We start from the raw sequence: 19854 nt of genomic DNA, 5'->3' as shown, positions 1-19854 counted from the left end.
TCTCCAGTGAGTTGCTAACAGGTGATCCGAGTGGACGCCCGTGCCCTGTTCGATAAGGGTCGGCTAGTGGCCTAGAGGCGCGCTCCAAAAGTACATGCAGGTGATTTGCCGGACCCGGACCCGTTCGATAAGGTCCGAGGGCTCGATGCCTCCCTCTGATGGGATTCCGTTACAAAATCGCTCCTGTTGGTCTCGGAAATGTCCTAGGGTACCTCGGGAGCGTAGCCCGAGCCTCGACCATGTAACTGACGTACCCAGAGCCATCCCTCGCTCTGCGTGCTCTGGGGCGGCTATCGAACCCTTCCGAGGGGCCAGCCTTCGAACCCCTGATCAGTAGTGGGCGCGGAGCCCGAGTGCTCTGAGGCGGCTGTCGAACCCTTCCGAGGGGCCAGCCTTCAAACCCCTGATCAGTAATGAGCATGAAGCCCGAGTGCTCTTAGGCGGCTGTCGAACCCTTCCGAGGGGCCAGCCTTCGAACCCCTGATCAGTAGGAGGGCTCGGGGCCCGCTTCCTTCGCGGAGAAGGATCCCTTTCAAAATATCCCCTTTCCCGGTCCCTCTAGCAAGAGAGAGAAAGGGGAAGAGGAAAAGGATATGAATTTAAACGGCGTGGCACACCTTTTTTGATGCGGTTCATCATGGCGGAGGCAAAACGACGCCCGCTTCGCCTACCAAAGGTGTCGCTTGCCCTGCCGAGGAGTTAATGCGACGGGATGGGCGGTTCGCGGGGCGGCCGCGTGTGCGAGCCGTTCAAGGAACGGAACACGAGCGTGTCGTCTTCAGGCCGTGGGAGAGGGCTCCCCTGCTGCTCTAGGAGGGGACGTGAGCCTGCAGACAATTTGACTGCCGCTTCCACTCGCCTGCTGCCGCCATTACTGCCAGTCCACTTTTGGCCATATCAACCGTCACGCCTCCTCCCGCGGCTGACTGACCCGTGATCGATGTGCTCGATTGGCACTGTTGGGCCACGCGCAGGGTTGCCTCGAGTCGCGGCACCGGTTCCACAGTCGATAAGGCACGACATTGCCGCAAGTGGCGGTGCGGTTGCTTGCACGTAGTAACCGACGCGCCGGTTACATGACGTGTGGGCCTGGGCCTCCATGTAGGATGCGACGAAGCCAAAGGGGTGCGCCCCCGCGGTGTGGTTGTACGCCACCTGCATGGCGGTCCGCCCTTTCGATCGCTGGTTTCGGTGAGGATGGAGGAGTGCTTGTAACCGCGGGGCGGTTACACACTCCGCGTGCGCTGGTTTGGCTTCTTCCATTTCGGGTTAGCTTGCATGACGCGTGGGACCCAGCCCCCGTGTCGTAGGGGGAGGACCCTAGAGCACGTCGGTTGTCACACCCGGGTTTCGGGGCACCAAGACCCGGGCGCGAACATAATCACCAGGTGTGCTGGGACCAAGTCTCACACATATGATGAATCATGGCACAGGATCAAATGTCACATCTTTACTATATAATAAGAGTTCTATACAAAATAAATAATTACATTATAAGGAGACAGCGGTCTAGCAACCCAAAGTTGACTGGGAGATGACAGCCTAGACCTCTCACGAACTCGCCATAGCATCCTCCATGCGCCTCATCCTGCGATACGTGTTCTTGACCTGTGGGGGGGTGAGACAACAAGAGTGAGCTCACATACGTTCATCGCTCAACAAGTTGTGGGGAATAATGTGCATGAACTCGCCAAAGGTGGGGGCTCACGTGAAGTGTAAGGCTTACCAAAGAGGATGGTTAGAGCTGAGCATTGCTTTTAATGTTGGTCAAAATTTTATTAGCAATTACTAAGTATAAGTAAATACCAACCCGATTAAGTAGTAGAACAAAAGTAACAACATCACCTGCGATGCAATGCATATGACAAATTGAATTTAGTTCCATAAATTAATCATGTGAGGGTCCGAGCTGCTCATGACCGTGAGCACGGCTAGTATACCAGTTTTACACTCTGCAGAGGTTGCGCATCTTTACCCACAAGTCATGTTACCCATCTACCAAGGGATCGCGACTTCCCATACACCTCTACCGAGGAGGCGAGGCAGGGTAACACTACGAGGCCTTTACAAAGTTCCACTAGCTTCAGAAAACCCGCTACAGTTTATAGGAAGCTCCAATGCAGGGTTCTTGCCTGACCGCCATCGCAGCAAAATCAACCAAGGACCTCCCTACACTGACCACTCCCTTACTGCCCTTGCCCCTTTCGGGTAAGGTAGTCCTCCACTAGCTTTCCTAATTAATCAGCCAAGGGCGTCCATTAACCCTTGTGGCAGCACTGTTTTCCCGGGTGGTCGCTCCATGTTCCAATTAACATAATGATCTTATCGTGAACAGTGATAATAACCAGATAATAAAAGTATAATCGTGAACAATGTATCTTCATACCCAAAACCACATAAAGCACTAGCAAGTACTACCCAAAAAGTTCAGTGGTAAACAAGGTATAAAGATAGACAAACTAGGGTAACCTATTGGGTCCCATCAAAATTAACCTATGCAGATCATTATGATTAATCAGAACATGGCTGGGTAAAAAGAAGTGATCAAGGGCACAACTTGCCTGGGACTAGAGATTCCTGTTACTAGGGTGATTCTTCAGATGACTCGTAACCTCGCGCTAGTCGTAGCATTACAAACAAATAGTGTATATGCAAAATTAAATTAACATCACACCAAACATGAGAATAAACTGCATAATAATAGTCTATGCGCTGCTACGAGATCGTAGAAACAAGAACCACTAAATTCGGAACTACGGTTATTAAGTTATGAATTTCCGAAATTATTTAGTGCTTAGAATAGTTTAATCCAAATGAACAATTTTAATTCAAGTATCGTGGATAAACAAAGGTACTAGGTGATAAACAATATTAATACAAAATTATTTCAACTGGAATGACTCAATTTGGAGTTAAAATGAATTAACTATGAATCATACAAATTTCTGGAATTATTTTTGTATTAAAAATCAATTTCTATAATTAATTTTCTATTTTTTTATTGTTATCTGGAATAGGCACCAAAAACAGAGGAACTCGAGGTTTGCTTTGTAAAAATTCTCAAGACTCATCTACACCTAGGAAAGGATCGCGGGTTGATTTCGACATAAGGCAGGGTCTCTTTTGCAAAACGCGCTGGTCGAAAGGGTATCGGTTAATTCTGGTCGTTCGATCAAAAAAACAATGCTCCAGATTAGATCTGTTATTGATTTCAACCGGTATGCTACCAGAGCCGATAGATCCACAATCGATGGCCCAGATCTGCACACGCGAAGGTACACGCCAGATCGAATCTCCACCACACATCTTCATATCAATGGTCCGCCCAATGTCTAATCCTAACCACTTGCTAAGGAATCAACGGCCCTTGGCCTGTCATCAACCTGCGACGGCCCGACGCGGCGATGCCCGCACCCACACGGTGGCGGGGCTCACCGGCATACACAGACCCAGCTCCACGGGGCCCCAGATCCAGATTGGACACGCGCGAATCCAGGAGGGGAGCTAAGCGAACACCAGGAGTTACATCATACCGTCAATGGAGGTGTAGAGGGTGCTGTCCACGAAGAGGGCGGCTCCACGGAAGTGACGGCGCTCCGACGAGAAATTAGCTGAGCCCCGCTCGGCCACAGCCCCTAATTCACCCACGCAGACCACCAGTGCACCGAAACGATCCCCCAGAGACACCCGTCGAGGCCCCGCTAATGGAGATGCGTGAGATGGGTAGTGGCGACCCAATCACGGCACGGTGCGATCCAGAGCCGCGACCAACATAGCGAGGCGGCGCCCCGCCGAGATGACGACGGCGAGCACGAGTGCCCAGGCGGCGTGAGCGCGGACAGAGGGATTGAGCCGAGCGTGTGGCGTTATTTTCTATCTCTGCCCATGGTGCTCGACGAACTTGAATGAGGTGGGCGAGCGTCGAGGGAGATGCCAAGGCTTTATATTACGGAGGTGACGCACAGAGCGATTGAATACCACGCAGATCACGAAGGTCGGTTGCGCAGGTGGCGCGGCAGCGGACTCTGCGCTGGCGGTTTGCCAGGCAGCTCGGATTCGTTGCGAAGTTCACGGCGTGGGAGATGAACCTGACAAGTGGGGCCGCGATGCCAGATCCCCTGCTCGGACAGATGGGAGACTGACACCAGGGACCCCCATGTCGGCGCCATGTCAAGGCGTGGGCTGACCGGCCGTGATGGGCTGAGGGGAGAGGTCTGGCGGGACAGAAAATGGCCCAAACCCAGATTTGTTTCTTTTCTTTTGTTTTTTATTCATGCTTTCTATTCTAATTCCCACATTCAAAATTATGTTTCAAATATGAGTTTCAAATTCTAATCTATCTGCAACATCCAAAATGAAGGCAAAGTCTATATTTTTATAAACTTATATGATATATTTTATTCCCTTGTTTAGTTTAAGGGCTCAAAATGTGCCATGTAAACTTTCATTTTATTTTAAGAGAAATATTAATTTTGAATATGTGATCAAATTCTAATTTACAAAAAAAATGAATATCTTTTATTTTACTTATTTAGCGAACATAATGTATTCTCTTTTACAAAGAGTCTTTTTATCTTGATTATGTTTAAGAGCATTCTTTAAATTTCATGTGAATAATAACTTATCCTACTAGAGTGACGATGTTTTTATCTTATGTTTACTCAATTCCTTAGTATTACTTCCTATAAAAGACATAGAAGAAATAAATGAACTCATAACTTATTTCTAGGGTTTACAAATCCTACCCCCCTTAACAAAAATCTCGTTCTCGAGATTTGTAAGAAAAGAGATACAAAAGGATTGGTTTGTAGTTCAACTTTTAGTCTATAGTTGGTTCAAAAAAAATCCAGAGTCTCCTTTTTTTAGTCCATAATGTGTGATTAGGAGAGCATGGATATCCAGCTACTTATTATGTAGGATAAAAGATAGGAAGGTTAGGGCAAGAATAACCAGGGGTAAGAAAGTTTACGGTGAGAAAGGACTCCTTGTTGGGTGGTAATGCATCTTGAAGATTGAGTTTGACTTCTCTCCTTCCTTGACGTGGTTGATCTTTTCCTTCTCCGGTCTTGGTCTCATTGATTCGAGGTTAGTGTATATCATCGGAGTTGGGGAATATGGTTAAGATAGATATCAACAAGATAGACTACATGATGTAGATCAAAAGTTTGTTTGATGTTTGTTGGGAATAACCAGATTATGCAATCCATCATGACTTTATTGGTTGGTCTGTCATTCTTTATTTAGTGTAGGGTGAACTAGGTTAAAACATGTGGATAGGGTCTAATCTATTTCACAAGTATTAACTGGTCCATTAAGTAACTCACTTTAGATTAGACCATATTAGATTAGATGGGATCTAGATTAGATCGGTATAACTAGATTAGACTAGATAATATCTAATTACTTTGGATTAGATCATGGTTGTTACACTAGTGCGGGATAAATATGCTTATTGGGGCAAGATGAATCCATAAGGATAAGATAGAATCTTTTGAGGTCAGTTAGATCTGTTAGGATAAGATAAAATCTTTTCAAAATAAGATGAATTTATTTAGGTAAGCGAGTATCTTTTAAAATAAGGTGGATCTATTAATCTAGATACACTTTTAATGAGGGACAATCTAAGTTTGATTAATTATATATATGCCTAAGTATATGTAGATGCAATTGTGGACACTACTCGACAACTCATCCCACTCAATCAAAGATCCAAATCAGACAAGTACCATAAGAACAAACATTCAAGCACATAGGTACCTAAAAATAATTTTGTTTTTGTTCCTAAGAGTAGGTCTCCTATTCCTAAAGGTCACTTTAGGTACGGGATTTCAAAGTGTGAAATCCACATTTGTCTTTAGAAAGAAAACGTAAGAATAATTAGAGTAAGCGGAATTAGATGAGAAAATATTAAGAAAAGTTTAGAAAAGAATCAGAGTAGCAAAGGTAAGTAAGTATTGGTTGTCCAGTTCTATCTAGGTTTCGTCCTACAGTCAACATTCCTCTGATACCACTTCTGTCACACCCAGGTTTCGGGGCACCAAGACCCGGGCGCGAACATAATCACCAGGTGTGCTGGGACCAAGTCTCACACATATGATGAATCATGGCACAGGATCAAATGTCACATATTTACTATATAATAAGAGTTCTATACAAAATAAATAATTACATTATAAGGAGACAACGGTCCAGCAACCCAAAGTTGACTGGGAGATGATGGCCTAGACCTCTCACGAACTCGCCACAGCATCCTCCATGCGCCTCATCCTGCGATACCTGTTCTTGACCTGTGGGGGGTGTGAGACAGCAAGAGTGAGCTCACATACGTTCATCGCTCAACAAGTTGTGGGGAATAATGTGCATGAACTCGCCAAAGGTGGGAGCTCACGTGAAGTGTAAGGCTTACCAAAGAGGATGGTTAGAGCTGAGCATTGCTTTTAAAGTTGGTCAAAATTTTATTAGCAATTATTAAGTATAAGTAAATACCAACCCGATTAAGTAGTAGAACAAAAGTAACAACATCACCTGCGATGCAATGCATATGACAAATTGAATTTAGTTCCATAAATTAATCATGTGAGGGTCCGAGCTGCTCATGACCGTGAGCACGGCTAGTATACCAGTTTTACACTCTGCAGAGGTTGCACATCTTTACCCACAAGTCATGTTACCCATCTGCCAAGGGATCGCGACTTCCCATACACCTCTACCGAGGAGGCGAGGCAGGGTAACACTACAAGGCCTTTACAAAGTTCCACTAGCTTCAGAAAACCCGCTACAGTTTATAGGAAGCTCCAATGCAGGGTTCTTGCCTGACCGCCATCGCAGCAAAATCAACCAAGGACCTCCCTACACTAACCACTCCCTTACTGCCCTTGCCCCTTTCGGGTAAGGTAGTCCTCCACTAGCTTTCCTAATTAATCAGCCAAGGGCGTCCATAAACCCTTGTGGTAGCACTGTTTTCCCGGGTGGTCGCTCCATGTTCCAATTATCATAATGATCTTATCATGAACAGTGATAATAACTAGATAATAAAAGTATAATCGTGAACAATGTATCTTCATACCCAAAACCACATAAAGCACTAGCAAGTACTACCCAAAAAGTTCAGTGGTAAACAAGGTATAAAGATAGACAAACTAGGGTAACCTATTGGGTCCCATCAAAATTAACCTATGCAGATCATTATGATTAATCAGAACATGGCTGGGTAAAAAGAAGTGATCAAGGGCACAACTTGCCTGGGACTTGAGATTCCAGTTACCAGGGTGATTCTTCAGATGACTCGTAACCTCGCGCTAGTCGTAGCATTACAAACAAACAGTGTATATGCAAAATTAACATCACACCAAACATGAGAATAAACTGCATAATAATAGTCTATGCGCTGCTACGAGATCGTAGAAACAAGAACCACTAAATTCGGAACTACGGTTATTAAGTTATGAATTTCCAAAATTATTTAGTGCTTAGAATAGTTTAATCCAAATGAACAATTTTAATTCAAGTATCGTGGATAAACAAAGGTACTAGGTGATAAAAAATATTTCAACTGGAATGACTCAATTTGGAGTTAAAATGAATTAACTATGAATCATACAAATTTCTGGAATTATTTTTGTATTAAAAATCAATTTCTATAATTAATTTTCTATTTTTTTATTGTTATCTGGACTGGGCATCAAAAACAGAGGAACTCGGGGTTTGCTTTGTAAAAATTCTCAAGACTCAGCTACACCTAGGAAAGGATCGTGGGTTGATTTCGACATAAGGCAGGGTCTCTTTTGCAAAACACGCCGGTCGAAAGGGTATCGGTTAATTCTGGCCGTTCGATCAAAAAAACAATGCTCCAGATTAGATCTGTTATTGATTTCAACCGGTATGCTACCAGAGCCGATAGATTCGCAATCGACGGCCCAGATCTGCACGCGCGAAGGTACACGCCAGATCGAATCTCCACCACACATCTTCAGATCAATGGTCCGCCCAATGTCTAATCCTAACCACTTGCTAAGGAATCAACGGCCCTTGGCCTGTCATCAACCTGCGACGGCCCGACGCGGCGATGCCCGCACCCACACGGTGGCGGGGCTCACCGGCATACACAGACCCGGCTCCACGGGGCCCCAGATCCAGATTGGACACGCGCGAATCCAGGAGGGGAGCTAAGCGAACACCAGGAGATACATCATACCGTCAATGGAGGTGTAGAGGGTGCTGTCCACAAAGAGGGCGGCTCCACGGAAGTGACGGCGCTCCGATGAGAAATTAGCTGAGCCCCGCTCGGCCACAGCCCCTAATTCACCCACGCAGACCACCAGTGCACCGAAACGATCCCCCAGAGACACCCGTCGAGGCCCCGCCAATGGAGATGCACGAGATGGGTAGTGGCGACCCAATCACGGCACGGTGCGATCCAGAGCCGCGACCAACATAGCGAGGCGGCGCCCCGCCGAGATGACGACGGCGAGCACGAGTGCCCAGGCGGCGTGAGCGCGGACAGAGGAATGGAGCCGAGCGTGTGGCGTTATTTTCTATCTCTACCCATGGTGCTCGACGAACTTGAATGAGGTGGGCGAGCGTCGAGGGAGATGCCAAGGCTTTATATTACGGAGGTGACGCACAGAGCGATTGAATACCGCGCAGATCACGGAGGTCGGTTGCGCAGGTGGCGCGGCAGCGGACTCTGCGCGGGCGGTTTGCCAGGCAGCTTGGATTTGTTGCGAAGTTCACGGCATGGGAGATGAACCTGACAAGTGGGGTCGCGATGCCAGATCCCCTGCTCGGACAGATGGGAGACTGACATCAGGGACCCCCATGTCGGCGCCATGTCAAGGCGTGGGCTGACCGACCGTGATGGGCTGAGGGGAGAGGTCTGGCGGGACAGAAAATGGCCCAAACCCAGATTTGTTTCTTTTCTTTTGTTTTTTTATTCATGCTTTCTATTCTAATTCCCACATTCAAAATTATGTTTCAAATATGAGTTTCAAATTCTAATCTATCTGCAACATCCAAAATGAAGGCAAAGTCTATATTTTTATAAACTTATATGAGATATTTTATTCCCTTGTTTAGTTTAAGGGCTCAAAATGTGCCATGTAAACTTTCATTTTATTTTAAGAGAAATATTAATTTTGAATATGTGATCAAATTTTAATTTACAAAAAAAATGAATATCTTTTATTTTACTTATTTAGGGAACATAATGTATTCTCTTTTACCAAGAGTCTTTTTATCTTGATTATGTTTAAGAGCATTCTTTAAATTTCATGTGAATAATAACTTATCCTACTAGAGTGACGATGTTTTATCTTATGTTTACTCAATTCCTTAGTATTACTTCCTATAAAAGACATAGAAGAAATAAATGAACTCATAACTTATTTCTAGGGTTTACATCGGTGAAGACTTTGCCCGCGACGCTTGAGGACGCGAGTGGGGAGAGCCGCCTTTAAAAAGGGATCGATCCCCCGGGCGGTAGCCATGCCTTCGCACTCCCCTCATGCATCGCGCCCTTCCACCTTCCGAGCCCCCGGATGGGGAGCGCTCGCGTTGCCTTCGTCTTGTTGTTGGAGGAGCGCAACCTCACGGAGGTTGGCACCCTTCAGCCATCGCTCGACTTCAAGGATTTTCATCATGCAGCCCGGCTGCATTCCCTCACCAATGGTCATCCAGGATGATGACCACTAGTTTGATGGTGAGCAGAAGCAAGCCGGGCTGCGGCCTCTGCCCCGCCCTCAGCTTCAAGGATCTTCATCATCCTTGCTGTGGCGGGGGGCAAGCTGAGCCGGGGTTCTACCTCCCGCATGGGCCGGCGGGACTCCTCTTCCTTCAGCACTCAGGGGAGAGGGCGCTCACCGGCCTTGCAGAGGGAGCGAACTTTGACAACGCGGGGCCGGTCGGCCGCAAGCGTCGTTAGCTCCAATGTGCCTGGCTCGCTGGCTCAGCTGGCTCTGTCGCGGCCTCCGACGCTGCCTCCTGCTACTTGATCCGGGCGTGGCCGTCCGTCCACCGCACGGGCGGTCATTGCGTCGTGCGCACCGGGGGATCGTCCAAGACGTCGCACGCTGCTAGGGCAGCGTTTGTGTTCTTGGATTGTCTTGTCCTCACTCTGGCACGACGCCTCCACGCGGAGGTCGGTGCCTGCCCGTCCGCGAGGACTTGCGTGGGAATCTGCCGGTGCAGGCTGGGGCGGCCGCCATTCGTTGGCGTAGCGCCGGCGCGCAGGTGGCTGCTGTCGTCGGTGCTGAGGTGGTGGCAGCCAAAGAAGGTTTCTCCGCCGACGAGATCGTCAGCGCCACCTGCGATCGGACCTCCGGCTCTTCGGCCTTGACGGCTTGTCCTCACCCCTCGTGTGGGGACGTGGGCGAGGGCCTTCCTACAACAGCATTTGCCCTGAGGTCATCGCTGCTGCTGCGGTGGTCGCCGGCGAGCCACCTGGAGTTTGATTTCCCGCAGGCCCTCTGGTGTGGAGGTTGTTCATACCCACGGGAGTGGAACCGGAGTTCCGTTTGTAATGGCACCCTGAGTGTGGGTGTATGTTCATTGTGGCTGTCGGGGCCTGAACATCTGGGTATTTTGGCGTGAAGCCGTGTTTCTTCCTCATTTCGAGCACCAGGACTCGCCTGTCGGCTAGCTGAACCGCTTAACCGAGTGTGAGTTGCCCTGCGCGGAAGGTGACGAGTGAGGTATCTGTATCCCGGAGGCGTAGGAGTCCCTCGGCTCGGTCGGCCTTGCCGCTCAAGGCTTCCCTTGCTCAGTTTGAGAACCTTCGGCCGCTCCGCGATGAGCTAGAGCCGGAGGCTGCGGTGTCGGTGTGGACAGAGGCAGAGTCGGCTCAAAAAGAGGCTTCGTTAGCCCGGGAGCGGGTGGCTTCCCAGGCCGAGGAGGTGCAGCGGCGGCGGCGGCGGCTAGAGCCTGGCCAGATCATCCGTGAGCGGGACCAACCTCAGAGTCACGCTGCCGAGGCTGTGAGCCGGGCTGATGTCCTCGGGGGACAGCTGGCTGAGGCTACGGAGCGGCCGGTCGAGGTGTCTGCTCGGGCCGGGACCCTTGCGGAGACCCTGGCTGCGATGGCCCAAGCGCGGTGCTGGTGTCCTGCTTCGAGGTGGAGATCCTTCCGCCCGTGTCACCGTCCAAGGCCAGGCCAGATCCCATCGAAAGTGGAAACGACGCCGAGGGTGTTGTTGCTCCCTCTGTCGATGTCTGAACCTGCAGGAACAGTTTGTCTGTAGTATGCGTATGGTTTTCGCGGCCGCTGAGGCCCAAACATCTTATTGTCGTATTATAAAGGTGTGTTTTCTTTCCTCTTATTTTGAGTATCAGGACTTGTTCGTCGGTAGCAGAATCGCTTGTCCGAGCGAGAGTTACTTTCCACGGAAGGTGATGAGTGAGGTATCCGTATCCCGGAGGCGTAGGAGTCCCTCAGCTCGGTCGGCCTTGCCGCTTATGCGCACTCTTACTCGTTCGTAGGATTCTGTTACTGATATAGTCGAGTAGGCACGAAAGTCGTTCTGGCAGAAAAGTTTTTCGAGCGTTAGGACTTGTTCGGCAGCAGAATCGCTTATCCGAGCGTGAGTTACTTATCGCGTAAGGTGATGAGTGAGGTATCCGTATCCCAGAGGCATAGGAGTCCCTCGGCTCAGTCGGCCTTGCCGCTTACGTGTACTCCCGTCGTTTTCAGGACCCCGCTATCGAAGCAGTCGAAAAGCGCGAAAGACGTTCTCGCAAAAGACTTTTTCCGAGGCAAATTTTGACGCAGAGGGGGTTCCCCCCTTCTAGCCCCCGATGGAGGGTCGGGCTTTGCCGAGGCAAGGCTGACCCTTCCTTGACGGTTAGACTTTATTTTTGTATGTAAAGAAAACGAGGTATATGAACGACTTGAAAACATCTTAAGGGTAGAAGCGACGTAGCTGTCGGATGTTCCAAGCGTTGTTGTAGACCTCGCCTTGATCGTTGGCCAGCTTGTATGTTCCAGGCTTCAAAATCTTGGCGATGATGAACGGCCCTTCCCAGGGAAGAGTAAGCTTGTGGTGCCCTCGGGCGTCCTGCCGCAGCCGAAGTACCAAGTCTCCCACTTGGAAGTCTCGGAGCCAAACCCCTCGGGCGTGATAGCGTCGCAGAGACTGCTGATACCGCGCCGAGTGTAGTAAGGCCATGTCCCGAGCCTCTTCCAGCTGGTCCAGTGAGTCTTCTCGACTGGTCTGGTTGCTTTGGTCGTTGTACGCCTTTGTCCTCGGGGAACCGTATTCTAAGTCTGTGGGTAAGATAGCCTCGGCCCCATAGACTAGAAAGAACGGCGAGAAACCCGTGGCTCGGCTTGGCGTCGTCCTCAGACTCCAGACCACCGAGGGTAGCTCTTTCATCCATCGCTTGCCGAACTTGTTGAGGTCGTTGTAGATCCTCGGTTTAAGTCCCTGCAGAATCATACCGTTGGCACGCTCCACCTGCCCATTCGTCATGGGGTGAGCTACGGCGGACCAGTCCACACGGATGTGGTGGTCCTCGTAGAAGTCCAGGAACTTCTTCCTAGTGAACTGGGTGCCATTGTCGGTGATGATGGAGTTCGAGACCCCAAAGCGATGGATGATGTTGGTGAAGAACGCCACCGTCTGCTCGGACCTGATGCTGGTTAGGGGTCGGACCTCGATCCACTTGGAGAATTTTTCGATGGCGACCAGCATGTGCGAGAAGCCCCCGGGTGCCTTCTGCAAGGGACCGACGAGGTCCAGACCCCACACAGCAAACGACCAGGTGATGGGTATTGTCTGCAGGGCCTGAGCGGGCAGGTGCGTCTGTTTCGCATAGAATTGACACCCTTGGCAGGAGCGTACAATCCTAGTGGCATTGGCCACCACGGTCGGCCAGTAGAAGCCTTGTCGGAAAACGTTCCCAACGAGGGCTCGAGGTGCTGCATGGTGGCCGCAAGCCCCCGAGTGTATTTCTTGTAATAGCTCCTGTCCTTCGGCGACGGATATGCATCGTTGGAGAATGCCTGAGGGGCTGCGGTGGTAGAGCTCCTTTTCATCACCCAGTAAGACAAACGACTTGGTGCGCCGCGCCAGTCGCCGAGCTTCGGCCTTGTCGAGGGGTAGCTCTCCTCGGTGGAGATATTGCATGTACGGGGTCTGCCCAATTTCGATTAGGCGTGACCCCATTCCGCTCTTCCTCGACGCGCAGTGCCTCAACCTCGACGGCCGAGGATACCTCGGGCTGGACCGAGGCCTCCTCGGGGTGGACCGAGGCCTCCTCGGGCTCGGGCGAGTCGTCGGTCTTGACGGAGGGTTGATGTATGTCTCTGGAGAAGACATCTGGGGGAACCGTTGTCCGCCCCGAGGCTATTTTAGCCAGCTCATCCGTAGTCTCGTTGTGTCATCGAGCGATGTGGTTGAGCTCGAGCCCGTAGAACTTGTCTTCCAGGCACCGAACTTCGTCGCAGTAGGCCTCCATCTTCCGGTCGCAGCAGTGGGAGTTCTTCATGACTTGGTTAATGACAAGCTACAAGTTGCCATGAGCGTCGAGGCTGCGAACCCCTAGCTCGATGGCGATGCGCAACCCATTAACCAGAGCCTCGTACTCGGCCACGTTGTTTGACGCCGGGAAATGGAGGCGCAGCACGTAGCGGAGATGCTTCTCGAGGGGTGAGATGAAGAGCAGGCCCGCGTCGGCTCCTGTTTTCATTAGCGACCCATCGAAGTACATGGTCCAGAGTTCCGGTTGGATTGGAGCTGTTGGTAATTGGGTGTCGACCCATTCAGCCACGAAGTCCGCCAAGACTTGGGACTTGATGGCCTTCCGAGGAGCGAACGAGATTGTCTCGCCCATGATCTCCACCGCCCACTTTGCTATCCTACCCGAGGCCTCTCAGCACTGGATGATCTCCCCGAGGGGGAAGGATGACACCACAGTCACCGGATGAGACTCGAAGTAGTGTCACAACTTTCGCCGCGTCAGAATTACTGCATACAGTAGCTTCTGAATTTGCGGGTAGCGGATCTTGGTCTCGGATAGCACTTCACTGATGAAGTAGACCGGCCTCTGGACGAGCAGTGCATGCCCTTCTTCTCGTCTCTCGACTACGATCGCGGTGCTGACCACCTGAGTGGTTGCGGCTACGTAGATCAAGAGGGCTTCTTGAAAGGGAATTAGGCTTACACCTAGTCCCTAATTGATTTTGGTGGTTGAATTGCCCAACACAAATAATTGGACTAACTAGTTTGCTCTAGTGTATAAGTTATACAGGTGCCAAAGGTTCACACTTAGCCAATAAAAAGACAAAGTATTGGGTTCAACAAAAGAGCAAAGGGACAACCGAAGGCACCTCTGGTCTGGCGCACCGGACTGTCCGGTGCACCACCGGACAGTGTCCGGTGCACCAGAGGACTCCAAGTCAAACTCGTCACCTTCGGGAAAATCCAGAGGCGCTCCGCTATAATTCACCGGACTGTCCTGTGTACACCGGATAGTGTCCGATGCTCCAAGGAACGGCGCCTCAGGAACTCGCCAGCTTCGGGAATTCACAACGGCTAGTTCGCTATAATTCACCAGACATGTCCGGTGTACACCGGACTGTCCGGTGTGACATCGAAGCAACGGATACTTCGGCGCCAACGGCTACCTACAGCGCATTGAATGCGCGCCAGCGCGCGCAGAAGTCAGGCACGCCCATGCTGGCGCACCGGACACTCTACAGTGCATGTCCGGTGCGCCACCGGACATCGAGGCAGGCCCAGAAGACAGAGCTCCAACGGTCGGAACCCAACGGCTTTGGTGACGTGGCTGGCGCACTGGACATGTCCGGTGTGCACCGGACTGTCCGGTGCACCATACGACAGTCAGCCCCACCAAATGGCTAGTTTGGTGGTTGGGGCTATAAATACCCCCAACCACCCACCATTCATTGCATCCAAGTTTTCACACTTCCAACCACTTACAAGAGCTAGGCATTCAATTCTAGACACACTCAAGAGATCAAATCCTCTCCCAAATTCCACACAAAGCTTTAGTGACTAGTGAGAGAGATTTGCTTGTGTTCTTTCGAGCTCTTGCGCTTGGATTGCTTTCTTCTTTCTTGATTCTTCATTGCGATCAAACTCACTTGTAATTGAGGCAAGAGACACCAATCTTGTGGTAGTCCTTGTAGGAACTTTGTGTTCCAAGTGATTGAGAAGAGAAAGCTCACTCGGTCCGAGGGACCGTTTGAGAGAGGGAAAGGGTTGAAAGAGACCCGGTCTTTGTGACCACCTCAACGGGGAGTAGGTTTGCAAGAACCGAACCTCGGTAAAACAAATCCGCGTGTTACACCTCTTATTCGCTTGCGATTTGTTTTGCACCCTCTCTCACGGACTCGACTATATTTCTAACGCTAACCCGGCTTGTAGTTGTGATTATTTTTGAGCATTTCAGTTTCGCCCTATTCACCCCCCCTCTAGGCGACTTTCAATTGGTATCAGAGCCTGGTGCTTCATTAGAGCTTAACCGCTCGAAGTGATGTCGGGAGATCACGCCAAGAAGGAGATGGAGACCGGCGAAAAGCCCACTACAAGCAACGAGAAAGCTCTATCGGGAGAGTCCCACAACAAGGACAAGAAGAAGGAGAAGAAGAAGGAAAAGAAGACTTCTTCCCACAAGTCACACCGGAGTGGCGACAAAATTAAGAAGATGAGGAAGGTGGTCTACTACGAGACCGACACTTCATCACCTTCTACCTCCGGCTCCGACACGCCCTCCATAACTTCGAAGCGCCATGAGCGTAAGAAGTTTAGTAAGATCCCCTTACATTATCCTCGTACTTCTAGACATACTCCATTACTTTCCGTTCCATTAAGCAAACCGCCAACCTTTGACGGTGAAGATTATGCTAGGTGGAGTGATTTAATGAAATTTCATCTAACCTCACTCCACAAAAGTATATGGAATGTTGTTGAGTTTGGAGCACAGGTACCATCCGTAGGGGATGAGGATTATGATGAGGACGAGGTGGCCCAAATCGAGCACTTCAACTCCCAGGCCACAACAATACTCCTCGCCTCTCTAAGTAGGGAGGAGTACAACAAGGTGCAAGGATTGAAGAGCGCCAAGGAAGTTTGGGACGTGCTCAAAACCGCGCACGAGGGTGATGAACTCACCAAGATCACCAAGCGGGAAACGATCGAGGGGGAGCTCGGTCGCTTCCGTCTACGCCAAGGGGAGGAGCCACAAGACATGTACAACCGGCTCAAAACCTTGGTGAACCAAGTGCGCAACCTCGGGAGCAAGAAATGGGATGACCACGAAGTGGTTAAGGTTATTTTAAGATCTCTTATTTTCCTTAACCCTACTCAAGTACAATTAATTCGTGGCAACCCAAGATATACACTAATGACCCCCGAGGAAGTAATAGGGAATTTTGTGAGCTTTGAATTTATGATCAAGGGCTCACGAAAGATCAACGAGCTTGACGGCCCCTCCACGTCCGAAGCTCAACCGGTTGCATTCAAGGCGACGGAGGAGAAGAAGGAGTCTACACCAAGTAGACAACCAATCGACGCCTCCAAGCTTGACAATGAGGAAATGGCGCTTGTCATCAAAAGCTTTCGCCAAATCCTCAAGCAAAGGAGGGGGAAGGATTACAAGCCCCGCTCCAAGAAGGTTTGCTACAAGTGTGGTAAGCCCGGTCACTTTATAGCTAAATGTCCTATTTCTAGTGACAGTGACAGGGGTGACGACAAGAAGGGGAGAAGAAGAGGTACTACAAGAAGAAGGGCGGTGATGCCCATTTTTGTCGGGAGTGGGACTCCGGCGAAAGCTCTAGCGACTCCTCCGACGACGAGGACGTCGCCAACATCGCCGTCACCAAGGGCCTTCTCTTCCCCAACGTCGGCCACAAGTGCCTCATGGCAAAGGACGGCAAAAAGAAGAAGGTTAAATCTAAATCCTCCACTAGATATGAGTCTTCTAGTGATGAAAATGCTAGTGATGAGGAAGATAACTTACGCACTCTTTTTGCCAACCTAAACATGCAACAAAAGGAGAAATTAAATGAATTAATTAGTGCCATCCATGAGAAGGATGACCTCTTGGACACTCAAGAGGACTTCCTAATCAAGGAAAACAAAAAGCATGTTAAAGTTAAAAATGCTTATGCTCTAGAAGTTGAGAAATGTGAAAAATTATCTAGTGAGCTAAGCACTTGTCATGAGACAACAGACAACCTTAGAAATGAGAATTCTAATTTGTTAGCTAAGGTTGATTCTATTGCATGTAATGTTTCAATTCCCAATCTTAGAAATGATAATGATGATTTACTTTCTAAGATTGAAGAATTAAACATATCTCTTGCTAGCCTTAGGATTGAGAATGAAAAATTGCTTGCTAAGGCTAAAGATTTTGATGTTTGCAATGCTACTATTTCCGATCTTAGAACTAAGAATGATATATTGCATGCTAAGGTCGTAAAATTAAAATCTTGCAAACCCTCTACATCTACCGTTGAGCATACTATCATTTGTACTAGATGTAGAGATATTAACATTGATGTTATACATGATCACATGGCTTTAATTAAACAACAAAATGATCATATAGCAAAATTAGATGCTAAAATTGCCGAGCATAACTTAGAAAATGAAAAATTTAAATTTGCTAGAAGTATGCTCTATAGTGGGAGACGCCCTGGCATCAAGGATGGCATTGGCTTCCAACAGGGAGGCAATGTCAAACTTAATGCCCCTCCTAAGAAATTGTCCAACTTTGTTAAGGGCAAGGCTCCCATGCCTCAGGATAACGAGGGTTACATTTTATACCCTGCCGGTTATCCCGAGGACAAAATTAGGAGAATTCATTCTAGGAAGTCTCACTCTGGCCCTAACCATGCTTTCATATATAAGGGTGAGACATCTAGCTCTAGGCAACCAACCCGTGCTAAGTTGCCTAAGAAGAAAACTCCTAGTGCATCAAATGAACATAACTTTTCATTTAAAACTTTTGATGCATCTTATGTTTTAACTAACAAATCCGGCAAGATAGTTGCCAAGTTTGTTGGGGGCAAACACAAGGGCTCCAAGGCTTGTGTTTGGGTACCCAAAGTTCTTGTTTCTAATGCCAAAGGACCCAAAACCGTTTGGGTACCTAAAGTCAAGAACTAAACTTGTTTTGTAGGTTTATGCATCCGGGGGCTCAAGCTGGATCATCGATAGCGGGTGCACAAACCACATGACAGGGGAGAAGAAGATGTTCTCCTCCTACGAGAAAAACCAAGATCCCCAACGAGCTATCACATTCGGGGATGGAAACCAAGGTTTGGTCAAAGGATTGGGTAAAGTTGCTATATCTCCTGACCATTCTATTTCCAATGTTTTTCTTGTAGATTCATTAGATTACAATTTGCTTTCTGTATCTCAATTATGCAAAATGGGATACAACTATCTCTTTACTGATGTAGGTGTCACTGTCTTTAGAAGAAGTGATGATTCAATAGCATTTAAGGGTGTGCTAGAGGGTCAGCTATACTTAGTAGATTTTGATAGAGCTGAACTCGACACATGCTTAATTGCTAAGACTAACATGGGTTGGCTCTGGCACCGCCGACTAGCCCATGTTGGGATGAAGAATCTTCATAAGCTTCTAAAGGGAGAACACATTTTAGGATTAACAAATGTTCATTTTGAGAAAGACAGGATATGTAGCGCATGCCAAGCAGGAAAGCAAGTTGGTGCCCATCATCCACACAAAAACATAATGACAACCGACAGGCCACTGGAGCTCCTACACATGGATCTAGTCGGCCCGATTGCTTACATAAGCATCGGTGGGAGTAAGTACTGTCTAGTAATTGTGGATGATTATTCTTGCTTCACTTAGGTGTTCTTTTTGCAGGAAAAATCTCACACCCAAGAGACCTTAAAGGTATTCTTGAGACGGGCTCAAAATGAGTTTGGCTTGAGGATTAAGAAAATTAGAAGCAACAATGGGACGAAGTTCAAGAACTCACAAATTGAAGGCTTCCTTGAGGAGGAGGGCATCAAGCATGAGTTCTCTTCTCCCTACACCCCACAACAAAATGGTGTAGTGGAGAGGAAGAATAGAACTCTATTGGACATGGCAAGAACCATGCTTGATGAGTACAAGACTTCGGATCGATTTTGGGCCAAGGCGGTCAACACCGCTTGCTACGCCATCAACCGGTTGTATCTACACCGAATCCTCAAGAAGACATCTTATGAACTCCTCACCGGTAAAAAGCCCAACATTTCATATTTTAGAGTCTTTGGTAGCAAATGCTTTATACTTGTTAAAAGAGGTAGAAAATCTAAATTTGCTCCTAAGACTGTAGAAGGCTTTTTTCTAGGATATGACTCAAACACAAGGGCATATAGAGTCTTTAACAAGTCCTCTGGACAAGTTGAAGTTTCTTGTGACATTGTGTTTGATGAGACTAACGGCTCTCAAGTAGAGCAAGTTGATCTTGATGAGATAGGTATTGAAGAGGCTCCATGCATCGCGTTAAGGAACATGTCCATTGGGGATGTGTGTCCTAAGGAATCCGAAGAGCCTCCAAATGCACGAGATCAACCATCCTCCTCCACGCAAGCATCTCCACCGACCCAAAATGAGGATGAGGCTCAAGTTGATGAAGGAGAAGATCAATCAAATGAGCCACCTCAAGATAACAGCAATGATCAAGGGGGAGATGCAAACAATCAAGACAAGGAGGATGAAGAACAAAGGCCGCCACACCCAAGAGTCCACTAAGCAATCCAACGAGATCACCCCGTCGACACCTTCCTCGGCGACATTCATAAGGGGGTAACTACTAGATCTCGTGTTGCACATTTTTGTGAGCATTACTCTTTTGTTTCCTCTATTGAGCCACAC

Source organism: Zea mays, chromosome 1 (genome assembly GCF_902167145.1).
Source record: "Zea mays cultivar B73 chromosome 1, Zm-B73-REFERENCE-NAM-5.0, whole genome shotgun sequence".
In the NCBI taxonomy this organism is placed as follows: Eukaryota; Viridiplantae; Streptophyta; class Magnoliopsida; order Poales; family Poaceae; genus Zea; species Zea mays.
Note: the sequence above shows the minus strand (reverse complement) of the source record.